The 24,671-nt window shown below is 38.7% G+C and overlaps 1 protein-coding gene across 1 annotated transcript in view; it reads left to right on the top strand.

Annotated features, from left to right (window-relative positions):
- LOC148055203 (ras-related protein Rab-3C-like) overlaps positions 1 to 24,671 on the top strand; it is a 166,292-nt gene that overhangs the window by 84,658 nt on the left and 56,963 nt on the right. The window lies entirely within an intron of this gene.

Genomic DNA, 24,671 nt, shown 5'->3' with positions numbered 1-24,671 from the left:
ATCCATTTGTTTCTATATTTCCTATGCTTATTCACCCTGTTAATAGTGTATCTTGTAATGGAGTCAATACTGCTCTCTCCTAGACTTGGACTGACTTGAAATAAAGATCCTGATTTCGATCTTGAAAAAAAGGATCTTCTTCTAGTAGTAAAAGTCACAAGGAGGTGAATGGCATCATAAAATAATTATTTCAATATTTGAATATATTTAAGTTGTTTTTATTAGAGATCACTGATATGACTATTAATTAAAAACTCCAGGAAATGCAGCACTCCTTTCTTATGTGGTAAGATTTGAACACAAAAACAAACTCAATACATTCTGCATAGGAATCCTAGGGGGGAAATGCTCATAAACACAAGTGTTTGGTTTCGCTTTTAAGCATTATTAAGTCAATCAGTCAATACAGATTTCATTATCTTCATTTTTACTGTATTGGTTTTTGGACTTTTTTGTTTATCCTGAAGGCACTGTGGTACTTTCCTAGGTATACTTCATTGAAAACTATTGATTCATTACATTGGTTGCTCTCCTTTTTGTTTTTTTCCTTTTTTTACAGCCATGGCCAATATCATACACATAAGAATCTGCTGCAGAGAGAGCTGAAGTCCTCCACACTATTAAAAATCAAGTTTTAAATGTCTTTTGCTTTCTCTTTTTCATATATAGCTAAGGCTATCAAGGATGAAATCAGTAAGTCCTTCCTAATTAAGTGCTTGAGAAATATGAATGCTTGGAATATTGCTTATTTAATATTCAGCAATTAATTAGCATTTATAGCATTCCTTTTGATTACCATTTTGTAGTGATTTTTTTTAAAATTGAATTCTGCATTCATAAAAAAACCCAAGGGACAGGAATGAGAATTTCTGAAAAGAATGTATACATACCTTACCATGGAGTACATGGTTTCCTTCTGAGCCTTAGGAATGAAGATTGCTGGGAATGTCTTTCAGTTTTGCTTAGGATTTGGATAGGGGGGGAAAGAAGCAAAAGGCATGAAGAAAATGAGATGGAATCTTTTCTATTAAATCAAGCAACTAATTATTTTGTTGTGTTTTTCTGCTTGTTCTCTGGGCACTAAAAGGTATAAATTAGGACATTTCAGGATGTAGATTATTTCTTTGGGCTTTGGCTTTTTGAGAGACAACTATATAATAAACTAGAAAATAGCATGAGTGCAAAATAAAAGGCCCAAATTAAATGGCTAATAAGAAAGGGGGGTTAGGAGTCTGAACAGTGAGATACTGTGCTCAAGAAGGATAGGAAACAATGGTAAGAATAATTTCACTTTTTTGAAGAAAGTGAATTGAGAAATGAAGTGGTTCTGATGGGCTTTCATCAAGTCAGGAGCATTGGCTGTACTCGTTCCAGCCATTTTCCATTTTGGGAAACTCCCCATGTCTTCACTGATGGCTGACAAGTGGTGCACATTTTGTGCTAGCTCACCGTGACGCGAAAGAAGTGTTGTTCAGCTTCCAGGACAGGGACAGTTTAAAGCCAGAGCAAGTTATTTATTTAGAAGCCGCAGGAACCTGTCTGCTCAGCCAGGGCACATGCCAGGGCTGGGCAAGCTTCCTGGAGCACTGGTGTCCTTGATGTTCTCAGCAGAGCTTTAGACCTGCATGGGATAGGGTTCAAGAATATAAGCCTGTCAAGTTTTAAACAAATTCCAGACATATACTAAGCCAAAATATCATGTTCACAGTAAAAAATATGTCAAAATGTATGCCTCCTGACATATACAAAACTGCAGAGATGAAAAATGAAAATGAAATACACTGGAGCTGAGCTTGTTTCTTCCTCCAGACATTTATTGCTTTGCTTGGTGTATTAATTCATTGCAGCAGCTAATTCATAATATCCATTTATTTAAACACAATTCTATGTAATCATATATCTGTAACTTAGTGAGCAGGTGGCAAATATAGTATAAACTATAAACATAACAAATATCAGAATGTCTGTTGAGCAAAGCACGTCTCATGTTTGGTGTCTTACACACATTAAAGAAGACGGATACACTGGGTTTTAAAGTATCTAAAAAAACTTCAGCCAGCATGTTGCTTCTTGGGATGATTAAAAGGACATTGCCACTGTATTCCTTGAGCAAATTAAAACTTAAAGTAGCTTGTTTATAGATCAGCATTAATAATGTGTAATTACTTTGGCTATACCTCACATAAATTATATATCCACAGTGCTTTATTATCATTTTCAAATGTGTATGACTGTTAAAGGAGTGCTTGGAAGATCTACCAGTAGAATACCATTTTTCATAGATTCAGAACTGAAGAAATAGTTGGGTTTCAGCTCTTCAGCTTAAGCAACTGTGCTGTAGATGAGCAGCCTGTCCAATATCAGTTTTCCCGCATATATTTCAACCTGATTTTTGATGTTGCTGATCTGTACTGAGCTATTAACAAAAAAGAAAAAAAAAATCTAGGGAAGAATGGAGACACAAAATCATTTGTATTAACTTACAAAAGATTTCTGGTTTAGGTAAAAGGCGATCTGTGATGTTACACAGTTGACAGATGTCCTAGGAAGGAAGGTGTTAATCTTCAACTAGACAGAGTTAATTAGAATAATGGAAGAATATGAGAATGAGGTCTGTAAAATATATTACTTATACTTGTGTGTCAATATATAACAGGAAAAGCAGACAATTGGACTTTGGGGGCATTATGAACTGCAAAGACATTATAGCCTAATTGTTGACACTTTGTCAATATGAATGATTTTATGGTGGATTTTTAAACTTTATTGTAAGAGTGTCTATAATTATCTGATCTGAACACAGTATACACTGAAGAAGGACCTAGAAATAAATGCTCTGATAATCATTTTCAGCTATGGTCTGCCAGATATGTGCCCAGCATTTTAAAGACAAGAAGTAGGTTCCTGTATACAGGTATGGAGCATATCCTATCTGACCTGCAGCTGGCTAAATCATTGGGCTGGGCAAGTCCTGTTTCTGTGGTCAAACTAAAACAAAATATTTCAGTCAGTCCAAGAATCTTCTCTTTTGTCTCCAAAAGAATATTATTACCCAAGAACTGGAAGGAAAAATATCAGAGTGAAGAAAATATTTTGTTCTCTCTTAAAACTGGTAATACTTTGTGGTGAAAGGTACTGTGTGGCTTGCAAAGGACTCAATTTTTTTTTGTTTTGTTTCCACCTGTACATTTGCAATGGAAATAAAGAGAAGGAATTAGGCGCTCTTCCCAAACTAACAATTTCAATGGCAGGGATCCTTTTTTACCATAGAGGCCAGTGTTTAGAGCACTTGCAACTCATGTAGGCAGCTGGATTTAATTCCTTTTTCTATGTGAGAAGTTTTGAGCCTACATTGGTTGCTGTTCTCAGTGGTGTGTCCTAACTGCCGTACTGTGGGATATTCCAAAGGTATTTTTCATACCTTTTGTAGAAGTTGATGTGATTTTTTATAAGATGCATTCAATATATATTTTTGTGTTATGAGAATCAAAGAATGAAAATAAAAGTGTATACCCTGGTGCCCTTATAGCCCTAACAATTCACCTGAGAAAAGAGGTGAGTATTCCTTGTTGTTGGCTTGTGAATTCAGTCTGAAAAGTCTTTATAATTAAGGCTATTCAACAAAGCTGAAAAACCACTAAATGTTTCAGGTTTATTTTAGGCAAATAAACTAATACAATTCCGCTCAGAACAGGAAAGATGTGCAAAGACATTTGCCATAGGCCTCTCAATGCCACAAATAAACAGGACTATGGTTATACATTTTCTCTGAAAAGAGTTCAGTGTCTTTTAATTCCAGAATAGTAGTAGTGCTGGAGTAGCTACCAACTAAGTTGGAAGAGAATTGTGCTCCAAATTGCTTCCACCACCACCACTGCTCCCCCAAAAGATAAGTGGCCTTCCAGCCAGAATCTAAAACCTAAGCAGTCTCACAACCCGAGTTCATTTCACTGCTAAGAATGACAGAAGTATCGCATGTGAAGATAAGCCTCTTGACCCCAAGACAGTTAATGTGATCTGTAGTAAGTTGAGGTTCTGAGGTACCTTTACACCTTTTTTTTGTGTTTTAAATGTTTTCAGACCTTTACCAAGAACCATGAGAGCCAATAATATCCCTTGTTTGCTTTTTTAAAAAAATACATTAAAATTACATGTAATATCACAATCTCAAGAGCTGGTATTTCAAAGAAAATGCTGAATTTTATGAGAATTTTTAAGAGAAATAAAATCTTGGCATTTAGAATGCTGCAAACATATAACCTTTTAATATATTTCCTTGCAAGAAACATGCCCTAGCACAAACAAATCCATCTGTTCTCCCTGGAAATTATTAAAAAATGGAAGACTTCAGAAAATATGATATATACAATGACTTTAAGAATGGCTCTAAAAATCACATTATCACTTAGGTATGATGATATGAACTAACCGTACATTAGGAATGCAGCCCAATTCTATTTGCACAGTATTGCTTTATGCAATCCTCTATTATTTTCTTCCTTCATCAGGTTCAGTTGAATTTCAGTTGGTGAGTTTTTGGCTTTCCTTTCTTTCTGCTCATTCCCCAACTTGGGCTTTCCATGATGCCAAGGAACAGAGAGTAAATTTCCCCAAAATAGTTCAGAACAGATGATAATTGGCATACACACCAGACAATACTGACTGCTTCTGGGATTTGATGTCACGTCTCTGTGTGATGCTGTGTTGCATTGTACCACTTAGCCATCCAGACTACCTAGGAGGATCCCTAAATTAGTAACACATGGTGCTGTACACATGCTCCATCTGTATGTTTGTGTGTATCATCCCTACATTAATGATCCTTTCCGTTTTCATTTTCCTATACACTGAAGTTTAATACGATATGATGAGAAAGGTAGATTTTTAGACACAGTTACCCTTCTATTGTTAATGCACTGCATTAAAAGCCTTATCAGAACTGAGTGCCAGCTGTAATAGGCTTCATGCAAAAATGCCATGTAAAATGTCAGTTCTTGCAAAAATAAAACAAATCTTTGGAGCTGAGGTCATGGAAGACAAAATAATGCTAAATATCTGGCGGAACTTTATCTCAGGTTTTTAAATTCTGTAATAGGATGATGAGTGGCTTCTTTCCATAAGCAGTTGTTCACCTATATTCATTAAGTAGTTATTGTAAAGAAGATAATATGTTGGCCAAAATGTTTTTAAGTGTTCACTTCAAATACATTGGAAACAAATTCTTGTCAAGGAGATTATCACATACTTCTACACTTTTGCTTTTCTGTTCTCAAATATCTTCCTCACTTTAAGGGCTTAGAAGTGTAGAAGAAACAAAGTAATGCACTTAAGCAGTACACAAATACTCAGTGTTGATAGGAAGACCTTTTAGTATAAACTTTACAAAAAGTTCCACCTTAAATCCATACACAGCAGTTGGAAATAGGTCATCACTGAGCATCTTGTTGTTTGATGAAAGAATTCAAACCTGTTTCCAAGGTAACCAATCCCATCCTCTATAAATCTCTGCTGTGCTTCCACCTTTTTGTGAAGCTGAATGCTTTTTTTCATTTCCTGAGATATAGTTTGAACTTTAACACACACACGTACACACACACCACGTGCTGCTTTCTTTCCACTATGACAAAGGAGACAACAAAAGTAAATAGGATGTGGTTAATATTTAAACTGTAAATGCAGGTGTCTCAGTAGCACATTTTTAGAGGTATTGTAAGTGGTGCCAAGCAGCACTTGAACAAATTGCTCTTACAGGAAAGGCAGATTAATTTTGGATGAATTCCTGGGTATCTGGATGTCAGGTCACTGTAGTTTCCTTTGTTCTCTGCTCTCTATATAGGCTAGGAAGGGTACTGTATTTTATAGAGAGTAATGAGGATGTGTTAATAGAGGCAAATGATATTTAATAATACCATTTAATGCATAAATTGCTATCTTCTCTGTTGCATTAGATAGTTGCTCCACACATCTGATAACAGCATGTAAAGGCAGAACATTCATTTTAGAGAGTTCTCTTTGCACATTCCACACACATTAAAATATTTCCTGTAAAAAGTTTGAAAGATCATTCTTTTTTTTCTTAAAATGATTTTTCCTATTGAGACACTAAGGCTTTGGGAGGGTTGGAACACAAAATGTATGGCAGGAGAGCACACAAAAGTACAGAGTGGAGGGAGGCAATGAAAAAAGCCTTGCAAAAATATCTTCTTTTATCTGGAAAAAAGCAGGGAAATGATACCTCATTAAGGACATTCTGAATGTTGCCAGTATTTTATAGAAAGCATGTCCAATTATAATTTATTTTGCTTTTGTTTTATTTAAATATTGACCATACAAGCAATTTAGAATTTCCTAAACGGGTCTCAGAGTAAAATAAAACAAAGCAATTGCTGCAAGACAGAAACTGCTCCTGTTCTGACACAATAGATGTGTCAAATCCATAGCTCACTCTAATAGAAGACTTAATAAAGATATAAAACATGATCTTCTATATAATAAGTGTCGTGGTTTAACCCCAACCAGCAACTAAGCACCACACAGCCGCTTGCTCACTCCCCCACCGGTGGGATGGGGGAGAGAATCGGAAGGGTAAAAGGGAGAAAACTCGTGGGTTGAGATAAGAACAGTTAAATAATTGAAATAAAATGAAATAGAACAGTTAAACAGGTAAAGCAAAAGCTGCGCACACAAACAAAGCAAAACAAGGAATTCATTCACTCCTTCCCATCGGCAGGCAGGTGTTCAGCCATCCCCAGGAAAGCAGGGCTCCATCACGTGTAACGGTTACTTGGGAAGACAAACGCCATCACTCCGAATGTTCCCCCTTCCTTCTTCTTCCCCCAGTTTATATACTGAGCATGATGTCACATGGTATGGAATAGCCCTTTGGCCAGTCTGGGTCAGCGGTCCTGGCTGTGCCCCCTCCCAGCTTCTTGTGCACCGGGCAGAGCATGGGAAGCTGAAAAGTCCTTGACTAGTGTAAGCACTACTTAGCAACAACTAAAACACCAGTGTGTTATCAACATTATTCTCACCCTAAACCCAAAACACAGCACTATACCAGCTACTAAGAAGAAAATTAACTCTATCCCAGCTGAAACTAGGACAATAATCCAATAGAAATGCTCTAGCTCTAGTAATCTATTAATCATATAATTCACTAGTATTAATCAAAGAATGTCTAACTGCCTTAAGTCATTCATAATATAATTTCCATGCAGTCTGATACACACTTTCTGTTTAGCTTTTGAAAATTTAATTTGTTGTCTGAAAAGTGGCCAGTTGTATCAATTAGATAAATCAGCTTAATAAAAGATACTACCTGTGACAGTGTCTCAAATAAAAGAAACAGGTGATTCACCAAATAAAATTCTGTCAAGGTCTCTTCAACTATATATGAGTGAATACAGTGCTGTTCAAATATCCATGCCTTCAATTTAATTTGTAACACCAAGGATCATCTTAAACTTCAGTTTGAGAAAGTGTTGTAATTAGTCTTCTATTGTCAGAATTAGAAGAAGAAAGCTACTGTCATGAGTAAACTTTAATGTTTGCGATTGCTTTGGGTGACTCTAGCGAGGGTGACTTTCAGAAGCATTTCCATCTGTAATGGAAATTCTGCAGAGTCTCAGTGCATGGTGCACAGTTCAAGGAGAAGTGGCGAAATGGATTCATGTTTCTTTTATTAAAGTGTTGAGTGTTTCTCTAACTGCCTCTTCTGGAAAATGTCTTATAACAATCAGCATAAAACACATCATAGGTTATTTCTGCCTAAATCATCAGGAAAGCAAAATGCATCCTTTGTGCATGGGCATATTTATTTTTAAAGTATTTATTTTACAATATTGCTTAATTCAAGTTGTTGATAATGAAAGGGTTAAAGCCAAGATAGACAAAGCCACTGCATCAAAATGCCTCCTGAAAAGCCTAGGGGCAAGGAGGATATTTAAATATCTTAGTCACTTAACTAAACAAAAGAAAGGCCTTTGTGATTTAGAGAATAGTTAGAACGGTTGTAAGATAAGGGGCCTCCGGGATAATCCCATCTCAGACAACTGGGCCTTGGGAGAACAAATGCATGGAAGATAGGAAGTCACAAAAGAATGACGACAGCCTTGAAGGACACAGTTTATGTAATGCTAGGACTGAGTTTGCGCAGAAGCAAAGGTCAATCAGCGAACACAGTGAAGAAGACTACGAGCCTTCATCTGAAGACCCCCAAAGACCACCTGAAGACCACCACGGGAGACAACTGCGCATGCGGATCGGACATTTGCATATATTAATGAGTTCCAGGAAATCCCATGTTTATGTAAATGATTTCTCGGAAATCCTGTGAATATGTAGGACTTTATAGTATATAATCTCTGAAAGTCTACCAAATCGGTGGAGCGCTTATGGTGGAGAATCCCCAGTGCTGCCCAGCGCTGCAATAAAGAATACCTGCTTAATAGTAACTTCGTTGCTATTGAGTTTCATTTCAGGGACTCTCTGAATACTCCGTTTCTCCCTTGGGGAGATTCGGACTGTGAATTTTTGTATCAATATAGCAGTATCCTGTTTAGGTCTTGTTTAATAGCCTTTAACATCTTGGTCACAAGAGAAGGTCTATTAATTGTGTTATTTTGAAAGCTGCTTATTATCTTGATTATACAGATGTTGCAGAACATGTACTTCATGTTCAGTAGATTCCTACATTGGAGGAGTTTTGGAGCTTGTCAGTAAACATTTGTCTTGGTAATTGCTCAGGTCTCTGCTGGATTTTTTTTTTGCCTTTGATCTTTATTTATATTTCTAGTCCAAAGTTAATTTTCTCTATCGATATTTTCTCGTCGTATCTAGCATCTTCAACCTCTTAAAAGTCTGTTTACTTTCTATATGTATTACATATTAATCAATGTTCATTTGTCTTACTTGGACCCTTTGATCTGTGTATATATAGATGACTAAGCAATATGATCAGTCAGTTATAATAGAATCGATCTCTCCTAACTTTAAATTAGATATTAATCTAAGCCAGTCACCAAGGCTCTATTTATAATCAAAGAAGAGAAATTACAACCTGGGAGGAGAAATTCATCTACTAAACTTTCACGGTCATTATACAGTTGAATGAACTGCTCTCTGCCAGGCCCTGTGCCTTTGCTTTGACTATGGAAGGAGCCAAAGTGATACAAAAATTCATGGATGCTTCTCCTCACAGTTCGAATCTCCCCAAGGGAGAAACGGAGTATTCAGAGAGTCCCTGAAATGAAACTCAATAGCAACGAAGTTACTATTAAGCAGATATTCTTTATTGCAGCGCTGGGCAGCACTGGGGATTCTCCACCATAAGTGCTCCACCGATTTGGTGGACTTTCAGAGATTGTATACTATAAAATCCTACATATTCACAGGATTTCCGAGAAATCATTTACATAAACATGAGATTTCCTGGAACTCATTAATATATGCAAATGTCCGATCCGCATGCGCAGTCGTCTCCCGTGGTGGTCTTCAGGTGGTCTTTGGGGGTCTTCAGATGAAGGCTCGTAGTCTTCTTCACTGCGTTCGCTGATTGACCTTTGCTTCTGCGCAAACTCAGTCCTAGCATTACATAAACTGTGTCCTTCAAGGCTGTCGTCATTCTTTTGTGACTTCCTATCTTCCATGCATTTGTTCTCCCAAGGCCCAGTTGTCTGAGATGGGATTATCCCGGAGGCCCCTTATCTTACAACCGTTCTAACTATTCTCTAAATCACAAAGGCCTTTCTTTTGTTTAGTTTAGTGACTAAGATATTTAAATATCCTCCTTGCCCCTAGGCTTTTCAGGAGGCATTTTGATGCAGTGGCTTTGTCTATCTTGGCTTTAACCCTTTCATTCCCCCCTTTTCTTTAAACTTTGTAAATTTCTTTACAAAGGTCTTAAGTTTTCATATTTTATCACCTTAGGCAAGGCCCAAACTCTCATAGCCAATTTCTTCAGCTTATACCACAAAAGGCAATTGACAACTGTTAGTATAGTAACAAACACCAATAATATCAAGAGTGGGTGGACTAGAACGTTCAAAGTTTTCTCTGCAGAGGGTATCCCAAAAGATATCCCACCAATGATGGGAGGTATCATCTTTAATTTGACTAGACAGTTCAATAAGTTTATCCTTAGTTATTATTGGTTCAAGATTTTGTTTAATTTTTCCAGAGATATGTTTGCACGACTTATATTTAAGCCAAAACATTGCCACTTGTTCTTCTGTATATGCGAACACATAAAGGCAGTGATTAGGTGATATTCTTCAACTACCGATGAGTTATTAGTCACTAAACACACACGTCTGGCATTAATTTCTACAAACACATCAGGAGACAGGATCATCCATTTGCAATTGTTAACAGAATGTTCTAATAACCATGGTTCATATAATTGAGACTGTTGTCCACATAAGATACTGTCAAAGGTGGTTTCACAAAGATCTAAATCATATGTTTGTCTCAGGTAATGGCAAAGATTTTTCAGGAATTATATTTAATACCTCACCTTGTTCCGCAGCTCGTCTTGCCTCATAATCAGCCAATTTATTTCCCACTTCCCTGTCAGTGTTACCTTTCTGATGCCCTTTGCAGTGCATAATCGCCACTGCTGACGGAAGTTGTACAGCATCTAAAAGTCTAAAATTATATCAGCATATTTTATACCTTTCCCTTGAGCAGTTAAGAGTCCTCGTTCCTTCCAAATTGCTCCATGGGCATGGACTACACCAAAGGCATATTTTGAATCCTTCCAAATATTTACTCACAGCCCTTGGGCCAGCTCCAATGCTCTCACTAGGGCAATTATTTCAGCTCGTTGTGCAGATGTGCCCCTTAGGGGGTGACTTTGCTTCCACCAGTCGGTCTGTGGTGGTTACAGCATATCCTGCCATTCGAACTCCATTCTTTAAGAAACTGCTCCCATCAGTATACCAGGTTTGGTCGGCTTCCTCCAGCAGCTCCTCCTTCAGGTCTGGTCTGCTTGCGTATACAGTTTCAATAGTTTCTATACAATCATGCAGGACAGTCTCCATTTCCTGTTTATCGCTTATGACTTCTATATCATCTAAAACGGAGGTTACAGTGTGGGAAGTGTGCACAATCATCTTTTGTCCCAAAGTAAATTTTCCAGCTTCTTGGATAATCAAAACAATGACAGCCACTGCCCAAAGGCATCCCAGCCATCCTTTGCTTACTTCATCCAGTTGTTTAGAGAAGTATGCTACAGCTCGTTTATAAGGACCCAGCTTCTGGGCCAGAATTCCCAGAGCCACTCCTTGCCTTTCATACAAGGACAGCCAGAAAGGTTTCGTTACATCTGGTAGGCCCAAAGCTGGAGCCTTCATTAGCTCCAGTTTCACTTCCTTGAATGCCCTCTTAGCTTCATCAGTCCATATTAATTGTGTCTGGCTATTTTTCAACAGTTCATATAGAGGTTTAACCAAAAGTCCATAATTATAGATCCATAATCAACACCAACCTGTCATTTCCCAAAAGGTTTGAAGCTCTTTTACCGTGGTCGGTTCTGGAGTTCTGCAGATAGCTTCCTTTCGGTCATTCCCGAGCTGTCTTTGTCCCTTGGAAATCACGAATCCCAGGTATATTACTTCCTTCTTCAAGATTTGGGCTTTCTGTAATGAGACTCGGTAACCACTTAATCCCAGAAAATTCAACAAGCTCACAGTCCATTCCTTGCACTCTTCATCCTTTTCTGTGGCTATTAAGATATCATCCACATATTGCAAAAGAATCCCATTTCCTGGGGGCCTCCCCCAGGTCTCCAATTCCTTAGCTAATTGATTTCCAAAAATGGTAGGGCTGTTTTTAAATCCTTGGGGTAACACTGTCCAGGTCAGTTGGGTTTTTCGTCCTGTATCGGGGTTTTCCCATTCAAAGGCAAACAAACTGCGGCTTTCTGGAGCCAAGGTAAGGCAAAAGAATGCATCCTTTAAATCTAACACAGTAAACCATTCATAGGTTTCCTTTAAACCAGTCAGCAGAGTATATGGGTTTGCCACTACTGGATACAAATCTTCAACTATTTATTACCCGCAAATCTTGCACCAATTGATAAGTTTTGCCATCAGGCTTTTTGACGGGCAAAATGGGAGTGTTATATTCTGAAGAGCATTCAATTAATAGTCCAAATTTTATAAACTCTTCTATAATACTTTTTACCCCTCACCTATCTTCCAATTTCAAGGGGTATTGCTTTATCTTAACAGGTCGTGCCCCTTCTTTGAGTTTAACAACAACCAATTCAGCATTTTTAGCCTTTCCAGGTATTCCTGAGGCCCACGCTCCTGGGTATACCTGGTCTTTTATTTCTTGTATAATTTCTTCTTCTTTAATTTGGGGTTCGGTAAGAACCAAGCTTAAAATTCCAATGTGATTTTTGTCTGGTATTTTAAACTCAATTTCCCCATTTCTAAATTTTATTTCGGGATTTAGTTGTTCTAATAGGTCCCTTCCCAGTAATAGTCTAGGAGCCTCAGGCAGGTAGAGAAATTTGTGAATCCCCACACTCTTCCCAATTCTAAATTTTAACGGTTTCAAGAAAAAAGCTTTTTCAACCTGCCCAGTGGCTCCCACAACATTAACATTTTGTTTACTTATAGGTAACAAGGTTTGATTCAATACAGAGAATGTGGCTAATGCAGCCACTATCTCCTTTCCCCGTTTCCTTCTGTCCTCCCCCTCCCCATTCCGATATACTCTCCATGCTTCCTCCAGCAATTTTTCTAAATTCCTTATATCTGGTTCCCTAAGTTTCTGAAGTTTCTTTCTGGTGTCATTAGTGGATTGTCCCAGAAACAGAGATACCAACTGCTGCGTGGCAGCTTCTGACTCCGGTTCCATAGTAGTAAATCTTCTCACAGCAGCCCGTAAGTGATCTAAAAACTCCGTGGGCGTTTCAGTCTGCCCCTGCTTGACAGCATACAGAGCAGACCAGTTAACTGCCTTTGGGATCGCATGTTCTATTCCCAATTTGATCCAGGTTCGGTATCGTTGCAACAAACGGTACTGAGCTGGATCATTAGGGTCCCTACCTGGGTCCCTGGAGGGCACATGATCTTCGGCTGTGCCCTGTAACACTCGTCCCTCAATCTATGTTTCTACATGAGCTCGGGCTGCCTTTAATACAAGCTGCTTCTCAGTTTCAGTCATAGCACCTAGCATAAGATCCACATCTTTCCAATCCGGGTCCAAATTCTTAGTAATCCACTCAAACCTTTTTGCAATCCCACTTGGGTCCTCCCTGTACCTCTTAACTGCATCCTTCCACTTATCCACATCATCCATCTGGAAAGGCACTCTTCTTCCGCCTTTCTGGGTTTCTCTTTCACCTTCAAACACCTCTGTCCAATACTACATGCTGAACAACATCGCTTCAACTTCCCTAACTCTTTCTGATTTTCCTTTTCCAAAGCCAACACCATGGGATCTTGGGGAGCAACATTAAAACCACAATCTTTCTGGGACTCAGGGTGATTTCGGAGGGTGAAAAACATATCCGCATACATAGCTTCGTCCTATTTTCCCTCCCTCCTTAAAAATAACAGGAGTTGCAGCAAGGCATTATACTTCAGAGTCCCATTCAAAGGCCACTTTTCTTCATCATCTAATTTATACAATGGCCATCACTGATTACAATACTTAATTAGAGTTTTCTTATTCACATTTCCTCCAGGAGGACCCCCTATGTCCTTCCAGTGATATAAAATGCAACCTAATGGAGATTTCTTTGGTATCTCTTTACTTTGTTGTGACCCTCCCATTTTATTGGTCCTAGTTCTCTCCTGTATTCCCGCAGTATCTTAACAGTTAGTTCCACGGTCCACACTTTACCACTTAGAGGGTTACAGAGTTACTGTTTTACATCCTTACAATCTTTTTCTTTCGCTTCGTCCGTCTCCGGCCGTTTCCCTCGCGGGACAACGAAACCGCGGATCAGGACTCCGCACTCGCTTTGTACTAAGAGTACGTCTCATTCACACACGCACAGGACAGCATACACACTTTTGACGACAAAACACTCAAATACCAATACAAAGTACGTCTCATTCACAGACGCGCAGGACAGTATAGACACTGTTGACAACAAAAAGCTCACATACCAATACAATGAACAAAAATCCTAAAAGCAAACACAGAGCAACTACTTGTCCTTATACCATGCCAAACACAATCCCAAAATCAAATAACCGAGTTCCAAAGCCAAGATCCAATATACCCAAATGCAAGCGTTCCAAAAGAGCACGGAAGTGCTCCCAGATGGGCACCGAAGGACTCCCAGATGAGCACCGAAGTACTCCCAGATGGGCACCGAAGTGCCCCCAGATGAGCACCGAAGTGCTCCCCAGTGTATACCTTTAAGGCGCTAGCAGCCCGGTATACTCCACCAAGCGTGAACCACTCACGGCTTACAGGGGTTTCCGACAGATGACTAGTCCCAAACCAAATTTAAGAAAGAATACCTTTTTCCGAAGACGGTCCTTGTCTGCTCCCGCAGCGATCCGATTGAGGCAAGGAGTCCCTCCGGAAATTTTCCGGGGGTACCCTAGGGAGTCCCGTTCTCAACGGGTCCTGCAGCCGAACAGAGAGGGTCCCATCTGGGGTGCCAAAACTGATACAAAAATTCAGGGATGCTTCTCCTCACAGTCCGAATCCCCCAAGGGAGAAACGGAGTATTCAGAGAGTCCCTGAAATGAAACTCAATAGCAACGAAGTTACTATTAAGCAGGTATTCTTTATTGCAGCGCTAGGCAGCACTGGGGATTCTCCACCATAAGTGCTCCACCGATTTGGTGGACTTTCAGAGATTATATACTATAAAGTCCTACATATTCACAGGATTTCCGAGAAATCATTTACATAAACATGAGATTTCCTGGAACTCATTAATATATGCAAATGTCCGATCCGCATGCGCAGTCGTCTCCCGTGGTGGTCTTCAGGTGGTCTTTGGGGGTCTTCAGATGAAGGCTCGTAGTCTTCTTCACTGTGTTCGCTGATTGACCTTTGCTTCTGCGCAAACTCAGTCCTAGCATTACATAAACTGTGTCCTTCAAGGCTGTCGTCATTCTTTTGTGACCTCCTATCTTCCCTGCATTTGTTCTCCCAAGGCCCAGTTGTCTGAGATGGGATTATCCCGGAGGCCCCTTATCTTACAACCATTCTAACTACTCCCTAAATCACAAAGGCCTTTCTTTTGTTTAGTTAAGTGACTAAGATATTTAAATATCCTCCTTGCCCCTAGGCTTTTCAGGAGGCATTTTGATGCAGTGGCTTTGTCTATTTTGCCTTTAACCCTTTCATAGTAAGCCAAGCTTGTCAACTACATCACTAAGAAAGAAGCAGCATGAAATCAAAATGCTCCCTGCCAACAGGGGCTGTGGGAACCCCAGAACAGTGTCTAGTTCATAGCCCTGTGCTAGATATTCCCCATGGGCCACTGTCAGCGCTCACAATTTCTCATGGGCTATGCAACTTTTATCATCCAGCCTTTAAGCATGCTGAAGTAATCTATTTTTACAAGCTAGCAGTGAAACATTTGACAAAGTCACTTAGTGTTATACAATTTGTCATTGTAGCCCCAAACTAGAGTTAGGGAATCATTGAGCTAGCTCGTTCCTGAAAAAATGTTTATCTATCCTATTCTTAAAAGTCACTAGAGAAGAGGTCCCATAACTTCCATGACTCTCTGTTTCATTGATTGTCTATCTTATCTTTACAGTGTGAAAGCTTGCCCTAATAGCAAAAAGTTACTTCATTGCAAATTAAGCAAATTGTTTCTTGATCTGTCTCCAGTTGAGGTTGATCATTTATTTTTCTTTGTATCTTTGTTTAAGTATTAGAATACTGTTATTATGTTTCTTCTACCACCCTTTCTAAATGAAAATTATAATCCTTTAATATTTTTTCACAAATGATATTTTCTAAACTTCTGATCTGTCTTGTTTTTCTCCTCTACAATCTTCCTAATTTGTCTGTGCATTTATTAAAGTGTAGCATGCAAAACAGAGCAAAAGTCCTGCAAATGCTGAGTAGAATGAATAAACCTTGTTTTTTATAACACCTCTTAACTCTGCCGAGAGTCAGATTTGTTTTATCACTACATTACCCATACTGAGTTTTTGGTCACTGCAGCCCCAGACTCCTTTTCTTTAGAAACACCATCTAGTCAGTTATTTCAAAGCTCATATTTATGCATTTGCTCTCTTCTTCCAGAAGGTAGCGCTTTTCACTTGTCTGTATTAAATTTCATCTCATTGATTCCAGATTGCTCCATTAGTCTTATCAAGACCATTTAGAATTCTGATTCCATTCTCTGAAGTGCTTGCAAATACTTCCCTCCAGCTTGGTGTCTTCATATTTGATCAGTGTCTTCCTTATTCTGTCATCCAAGTCATTAATACAGCAGCAAATAGAAATGCATTGACAGACCACATTCAGAGTGCCTTTCTAGCTTGACAGTGATTCATAACTAATCTGAGGGCAGATTTTAATTTTGTTCTGTTTCTCTTCCACATATTTCCTTTGCTGCTGTATTGAAAATTCCTACTGCATGTTAACCTTACTAAAATCAAGAGAAATCTCATTCATTTTCTCCCCTGGAAGTGCCAGGTTAGTTAGCCTATCAATGAAGGCAACTAGATTGGTCTGACATTGTTTGTTATTGACATAGCAATGTCAGTAACACATCTATGGTGGCTATGTCTTATGAACTTGTTATACCTAAAGAGCCAGGAAACTGTTCTGGTTTTAAATATTTCCAGCCATTAAGTGGGCTTACTGATCTATAATTTCTCAGCTTCTGCTTTTAACTTTTTGTTTGTTTGTTTGTTTGTTTGTTTGTTTGTTTGTTTGTTTTTAAAGTGTTCTAAGCTTTCCTGGGACCTACTCCAGAAGTACTCAAAGATAATTGCTAATAGTTTAGAGAATACTTCAACAGTTTCTGTAAAGCTTTAGGAAGCATCAGGCTCTGCTGACTTAAATACGTCTAAATTGCCTGAACATTCATTAACATCTTTGCTGTTTTGGCATGCACTTCTCTCCTGCTATTAAACTTGCATTATGCATGAGAACCAATCTTTATTTTAAAGACTGAATAAGGTATGAAGTACAGGATATTGAACACTTGGAGTTTGTCAAGCCATCATAATTCTTCCCCACTCACTCAGCAGCTCTATATTTCCCCTTTTTTCCAGCTTACTTCTAATGCATACATAGAACTTTTTATTTGAATGTCATTATTTTTATATCCCTCCGTAACTGTATGAGACAACTCTTGCTCCTTGTAAGAATCAGATTCCTACAGAACCAGAAGGATTCAGGTAGGTACTCATAGCTTTGTACCATGGAAAACACCTTTCTGCTTATCACCAATCACTTGAAGGCATTTCTGCAAATGCAGTTTCTGTGCAGATATGTTCTCTTACTTTTTGGGTACTCTGGAAAACATGTTGGGAAGCTAAGCACTTTTATTAAGCTGCACCAGGATCTCAGTTTTTAGATTCTTCTCCGCCTTAGATGAGGAAACTTTCAAAATCACTCCTTACTCAAATCAAGTTACAACTGAATGCAAATAAAATCTGCTTTTATTGGACAAACTAATACAGTTGGAATAAAGAGACAAGATTTTAGGCTTTTTTCCTGAAGACTTAAAAAAGGATATATGTGGCTGAAAGCTTTTCTGTTTACCCAGCTCTGTCACTTGGCCTAATAAAAGATACTACCTCATTGGGCAGTCTCCTTGTATGCAGCTGACATTCTGTAGATGCTTTCCTGATACACCTGCTTTTTTTCACCTGGAGTATTTTTTGTCTTAGGTTTTATTCCTTAGGGACAAAATAGTTTTCTGATGGAAAATGCTAGCTTTTATAACTAAGCTTCTTAGAGCCCTTCAGGACATTCAGACAGATTTAATCTTTCCTTCCAAAACATGTTTACTGCAAACTTATTCAAAGAATCGTCTTAATGCACTACCTAATTTAAGGTCAAATTTATGTCTTCAGAGACACAAATGCCACTTGGGTAGATGAGAAACCCTGTACTGTACTTGGCTGGTCAATTAACAGCTGTTTGATTGAGTGACTGAGAGTCACCGCCTCTGCTATTTTGTGAATCAATATGCATTTTTTATTGTAAAACAACCCTATCTGCTGAATCTTATGTTTTATATTATCAGATATTCTTCACAGAAAAATGTGAATGGGTTGAATGCATGTAATAATACTGATTTTTGACTGAGACTAGTCACAATGATCATACTTTGTACATAAAATCTTGGCACAATGGTAAAACTTTGAGATGACTGGCTTCAAAGCCTCTTGCCAAGGGATATCATAAAATACTGATGTGTGATGGGTGTGTGGAGGAGCGCAATGCCTTGACTAGTATGCGTTGCTCACACATATGAGCAGTCCTCCGTAGGTCTGCATAGTTTTCCATCCATTTCTGATTTAACAAAGATAATTTAGCCAAAATGCTTGAAGACTTTGACATACCCATTATGACAGACTTGAAGTTGGTGACATATCTCTCTTCATCCTACTTAACAGTTCTACCTCCCCCAGTTTCTCTGTGTAGGAATGTCATAACCTAAACAAAAATAATTTTGGAGAAAGACTACATATGTTACATCACAATACTCATTTCAAAATATCTTAGTCCTCCTACAGAAAATCTGTTTTATTTATGCATTTGTCTGTTCCCTAATTCTTTGCATAATTAGTAGAATCACTTGTAGTGTCAAAACTGAAAGACAGGAAGGTCTGAGTAAATCCTTCATTTTTATACACATATCACAAACCAAATTTTCCATCATTCACAGGGAATAGTACAAGTGTTGTTGTAACTGTGGTGGTCTAAAGACATAAGTAGAGAGACATCAATATGTAAAGGTGTTAATTTTTATTAAGCCACTCAGTATATTTGAAAATTGCAGAGAAGGCTTTGGATTGCCTGACTCACTCTAAATTCAAGCCACTGTAAGGTAGGATGCAAATAGATATGTTTAAAATGGACAACATTGTTATAAGTATTTATAAAGGAAAGGGTCAGCAAACTGAAAAAAAAAACCCAAAACATACTTTGTCTACTTACATAAACATTAAATCAGAAAGATCCTCTCCCACTATTCAATTTATTTGCTGTAAACTGTCCTAAAAATATGCTGACACCAAACAAGTCCCTGCAGGATGGATTTTATTGTGTTTCTCTGACTCCCATAGCTATCTATGCGAGACATCTGAAGAAGGCATTAACTTCATGCCCTCTAGCTCTTTTATCATGGCAAGTTGTTCAAGCTCGCCTTCCTAACATCTTCAGAGAACATCAGGTTTCTGCTGTGTATGGATTCAAAGATTTTTATAAAGCCCGTTCTACTAACCCACAATTATTTGCAAACTTGTCCCTTCAGTGCTTTGTTTTTTTGTAAGAACTACTGGGCTAAAGGAGGGTTAAAAGCATCCCTATTATCTATACTTAACAGAAGGCCTTGATTTACTCAGTGCTGTACCCAAGAAGACATCTCCACTTTGTGTATGGCAATCATTATTGTATTTAACGGGAAAAATTAGATGTTGACCATGAAAAATAGAATTCATTCCATGTAAAGGGCTGAGGTCTGGAAAGACTATCTTTAAATATTCTTTTTTGAGGCCTACAATTTGTAAGTCTCATATGCTTTTCTCACATAAAATTATTGTTTGGCTTCCATCTGCTACCTATTAAATAAAGATTCTTTTTTATTATTTCCATCCATCAGTTGCAACAAACTGAATGAAGATTTTCAGCTTCTTGTGTTCATGTGCCTTAAACTGGTCATAACTCTGGCTTGCAGCTATGACACCTGAAACCCCAGGACAGGCTTCCATCCAAGTACCAGGCAGCTGTAGTGTACTCAGTTATTCGACCCACTATAAGACAACAGAATACTTTCTAGTACTTTTTTTTTATTTAAAAAATAGCTGAACAGTTTTGCTACATGTTTCTATCAGTGAAGCTAACAAATTCACTTGTCTGAACCAAAAATAAATGTAAATGAAGCCATTATTTGTTTTAGGAACATAGGACACTGACTATTCACAGGACATAAAAATTCCAATTTCCATATCATACAGTATGCTTTTTCTCATGTCTTATTTACATCTCAAGGCTGGTTTTATTTATACATTTCTGTGCCAGAGTGACTAGAACTCAGCATCTTGTTCCAAGAAAGCTTCTGCAAACAATTTATATGTTGGAGTTAAGCTTTATTATGATGAAGGTCAGGTGAAACTATGCTATTGATATGATGGCCATATGTCATTAAAAACAAATGGAAGAACCAGTAAAAATTCCCATTTTGGAATAAGCTAGTTAAAACGTAGAAATTTTCTAGCCAATGTATATCTTACACGCAGTATTTGAAAAGAAAAGAAAAGGAAAGGAAAGGAAAGGAAAGGAAAGGAAAAGAAAAGAAAAGAAAAGAAAAGAAAAGAAAAGAAAAGAAAAGAAAAGAAAAGAAAAGAAAAGAAAAGAAAAGAAAAGAAAAGAAAAGAAAAGAAAAGAAAAGAAAAGAAAAGAAAAGAAAAGAAAAGAAAAGAAAAGAAAAGAAAGAAAAGGAGTTATGATTAAGCTGGGATCATGAGCTGTTGATGATTCGTAAGGCTGGCATTCATCTGACAAGATGTCAGCATCTGCCCTGTGCTAGTTACTCTAGGCTCACTTTACAGCCAGTGCAGAGAACTGGGTACTTTTGTCACATGATTTGTCTCATCCTAAGACAGACATCTAAAATGGGTTGTGTGATTTGTGCCCTAAAAGTGCCTTTCTCTCTCCAGTGAGGGAGTCAGCAGTGACTGACCCACAGTCATGGACACTTACACTGTAAATGTCTCAGGTTAGGTAAGGTGGAACCTATTCTATGTATTTACAGGCAGAAGACAGAGAAACAGCCAAACCCCAAAAAGAAAATAACATTAAATGTGCTCCTCTGAGAAGATGCATTTTTCAGTCATCTTCCATCCTGACTATCCTATCTGATATATCCGCGTGTTATCATTTTACCTTGTTTTTTCAGAATGTTATTTTTACTGTTTCACAAAAATTGGAGGCATTTCTGCTCTTTTTTCACCAAATGAAATGTTGGTTTTCTTTCCCTCTGTGTCTTGTGTCTCTTAGCCAGCTCCTGTTCTAGATGATATTTTAGTGCTTGTCCTGTACTTTAGTTTCCTACTTGTGTTTACTAGACAAACAGCTGCAATAGCCTGACATGCTACTTCCATGCCTCAACTATCTGTGACTGCTCTTCCTCCATATTATTGCTGCTATACACAACTCAACAAAATAAAACATATACCTGCTTCTCAACCAGCTCGCAGCCCAGAGCCATAGTTCATCATCAGATAAGCTTGTATGTTGCTGTCGATGTAAATATCGAGAGACATCATGTTTAGTCTGTTACACTAAAACTCCAGCAGGAAGAGTGGAGAAACAACTGGGAGTTCATGTGTCCAAATCCTCCTCCTTACAAACTTCTTAAAAAAGAGTTTCAAACTTTTTAGCAGTCCAAATAAACTATGTCAACCAACTGGTTCACAACTAAGAGGAAAACAATTCTTGAGCTTTATAGAAAACATTTCTTCAGAGCACTTGAGCAGAGTAAAATTTTTCCTTAATAATTTATGTGCAAAAGAAATGTTATTCTCTTTGACCTTGTAGAATTACACATAAAATCCTTGAAAGTACAATAAACAAGAGTTTATATTCTGTTTTTATTTTATTACCAAAGCCTCAGAATGCTATGAAGTGTGTGGGGTATTTTATGATGCCTGTAAAGCACCCTACATGATTCTTTTACAGCAATAATTAGGACTAACTTTAAATATTGATGCATTGCTCTTTTAATATCATTCTTGTTTTTTCCTTGGTGCACACAGTTAGCTGATATTTAGCCTTTAGCACAGATGTTTCTCTGTGATGGAGAAATTTATTATATTATTCAGGTAAAATATAATCTTTTTCATTTACAAATGAGCATGCAGTATCCTATTTCCCTGAACACAGTAGAAACAAACAGGAGCCAGAGGTCTTCATGTGTATCAGTCCATAAAATTCTCATGTCTTCCTCCTTCATCTAGGCCTGGGTTTGGTTTCCTCTCTTGACTCTTTTCTGGCCCCAAGAGTGAGACAGCTACAAACCAATACTGTATTGTAAACCCAAGTGTTTTGCTCTAGCCTGCTGTCTGACTTAGTCCTTGGGCTTTTCCTTCACTGTTTGCAGCTCTCTCTGTTATTATCGAGTTTGAGTAAGTGACATACCATTATTTTAATTGCTGTACATGAATATAAAAAAATTTAAAAATCCATGACCAAAGAAGTATGAGTAAAGCATAAGGAATAAAGATATAAGGCAACAGAAAGAAACACAGGATACCAGTGAAACAGTGAGAATTAGTGTAATAACTTCATTCACAGCACCCCAGCTGGCTACTCCTTAAACAGACATCACTAAACAGGTTGTTTCTCAGCAGAGATTCAAAGGAGGATAACATCATGCTGCTTTTTACAAAGGACAGATTGGGAGAATGTGTGGAGGTTACTGTTAGAAAAGTGAAATGTTGGACATACAGGTTGGAGCTATCAGTAATGCAGAGATGAGATTTGGTGGCATGATGAAATATGGGAAACATGAGGGGGTTTGTACAGAAGTATTCCAACCAGAAGCAGTAATCTGGGATTTCAGTGTGTTGTGGTTTAACCCCAGCCAGCAACTAAGCACCACACAACCGCTCACTCACTCCCCACCCCCGGTGGGATGGGGGAGAGAATCGGAAGAGTAAAGGTGAGAAAACTCGGGGGTTGAGATAAGAACAGTTTAATAACTGAAGTAAAATGAAATAGAATAGTAGTAATAGTAGTAGTAGTAGTAATAATAATATAATACAATAATAATATACAAAGCAAGTGATACACTATACAATTGCTCACCACCCACCAAATGATGCCCAGCACGTCCCCAGCCAACTTCCCCAGTTTATGTACTGACCATGATGCCATATGGTATGGAATAGCCCTTTGGCCAGTCTGGGTTAGCTGTCCTGGCTGTGCCCCCTCCCAGCTTCTTGTGCACCGGGCAGAGCATGGGAAGCTGAAAAGTCCTTTACTAGTGTAAGCACTACTTAGCAACAACTAAAACATCAGTGTGTTATCAACATTATTCTCATCCAAAATCCAAAACACAGCACTATGCCAGCTACTAGGAAGAAAATTAACTCTATCCCAGCCGAAACCAGGACAGTATCCACCCCTTATTCCATACCATCTACGTCACACCCAGGTCCTACCCTTTCCAATACATTCCAATTAATCACCACCACTTTTCCAGTCTTTTGAGATATATATATATATACACACACACACACACACAGATATAATTCCCTTAGTCTATGGGCTATCCCTCTAAAATGTTCATTGGGTTCATTTAGTCCATGACTTTGAGCTTCATGTCATAACAGTCTTTCAGGGCAGGAGAGATGGTGTGTGGTATTGGATTGTTGCATGCTGAAGCCAGTTCTGGTTCCATCACCGCTCCACTTTGCTCGGTTTCCTCAAAGTTCATTCTTCATTAATCTGGGTGATTCTTACTGTATACTGTTGATATGGCACATAGTAATCACAGAAGTGATGACATCCAGTATTATACAGCAACTAACATTATATACTTCAGTTCATTGGCTATTTTCACCCAAAATCAAATCCCCTTGAGGTACACATCAGACTTCCCCATCCTCCCGCATCACCCACCAAGTGCACCCAGGTCCTTGAGCAAAAGCAATCCCATGAATGGGTTTTCCTCTGCCTGAGGCAGGAGTAACCCAGACTGTCTTCCCCAGCATATATTTTAGGTGCACTACAGGGACTTTATCCCCCTCTACAGTACATAAAAGTCTTGACTGGGCAGGGCCAGCTCGACTGGCAGATCCCCTAGTGTTGACTAACCAGGTGGCCTTTGCTAAATGTGTATCCCAATGTTTGAATGTCCCACCACCCACTGCTCTCAGTGTAGTCTTTAACAGTCCATTGTATCGTTCGATTTTCCCGGAGGCTGGTGCATGATAGGGGATGTGATATACCCACTCAATGCCATGCTCTTTGGCCCAGGTGTCTACGAGGTTGCTTCGGAAATGAGTCCCGTTGTCTGACTCAGTTCTTTCTGGGGTGCCATGTCACCATAGGACTTGCTTTTCAAGGCCCAGGATAGTGTTCTGGGTGGTGGCATGGGGCACGGGATATGTTTCCAGCCATCTGGTGGTTGCTTCCACCATTGTAAGCACATGGCGCTTGCCTTGGCGGGTTTGTGGGAGTGTGATATAATCAATCTGCCAGGCCTCCCCATATTGATATTTCAGCCATTGTTCTCCGTACCACAGAGGCTTGAACCGCTTGGCTTGCTTGATTGCAGCTCATGTTTCGCATTCATGGATAACCTGTGCAATAGTGTCCAAGGTCAAGTCCACCCTTCGATCACGAGCCCATCTATATGTTGCATCTCTTGCTTGAAGGCCTGAGGTGTCATGGGAACACCAAGCTATAAATAGCTCCCCCTTATGTTGCCAGTCCAGCTCCACCTGAGCCACTTCAGTCTTAGCAGCCTGATCCACCTGCTGGTTGTTTTG

The sequence above is a fragment of the Nipponia nippon genome, unplaced genomic scaffold, assembly GCF_047370975.1.
Source record: "Nipponia nippon isolate SJK-2023a ecotype South Korea unplaced genomic scaffold, ASM4737097v1 scaffold_26, whole genome shotgun sequence".
In the NCBI taxonomy this organism is placed as follows: Eukaryota; Metazoa; Chordata; class Aves; order Pelecaniformes; family Threskiornithidae; genus Nipponia; species Nipponia nippon.
Note: the sequence above shows the minus strand (reverse complement) of the source record. Positions and strands in the feature narration are given on the sequence as shown.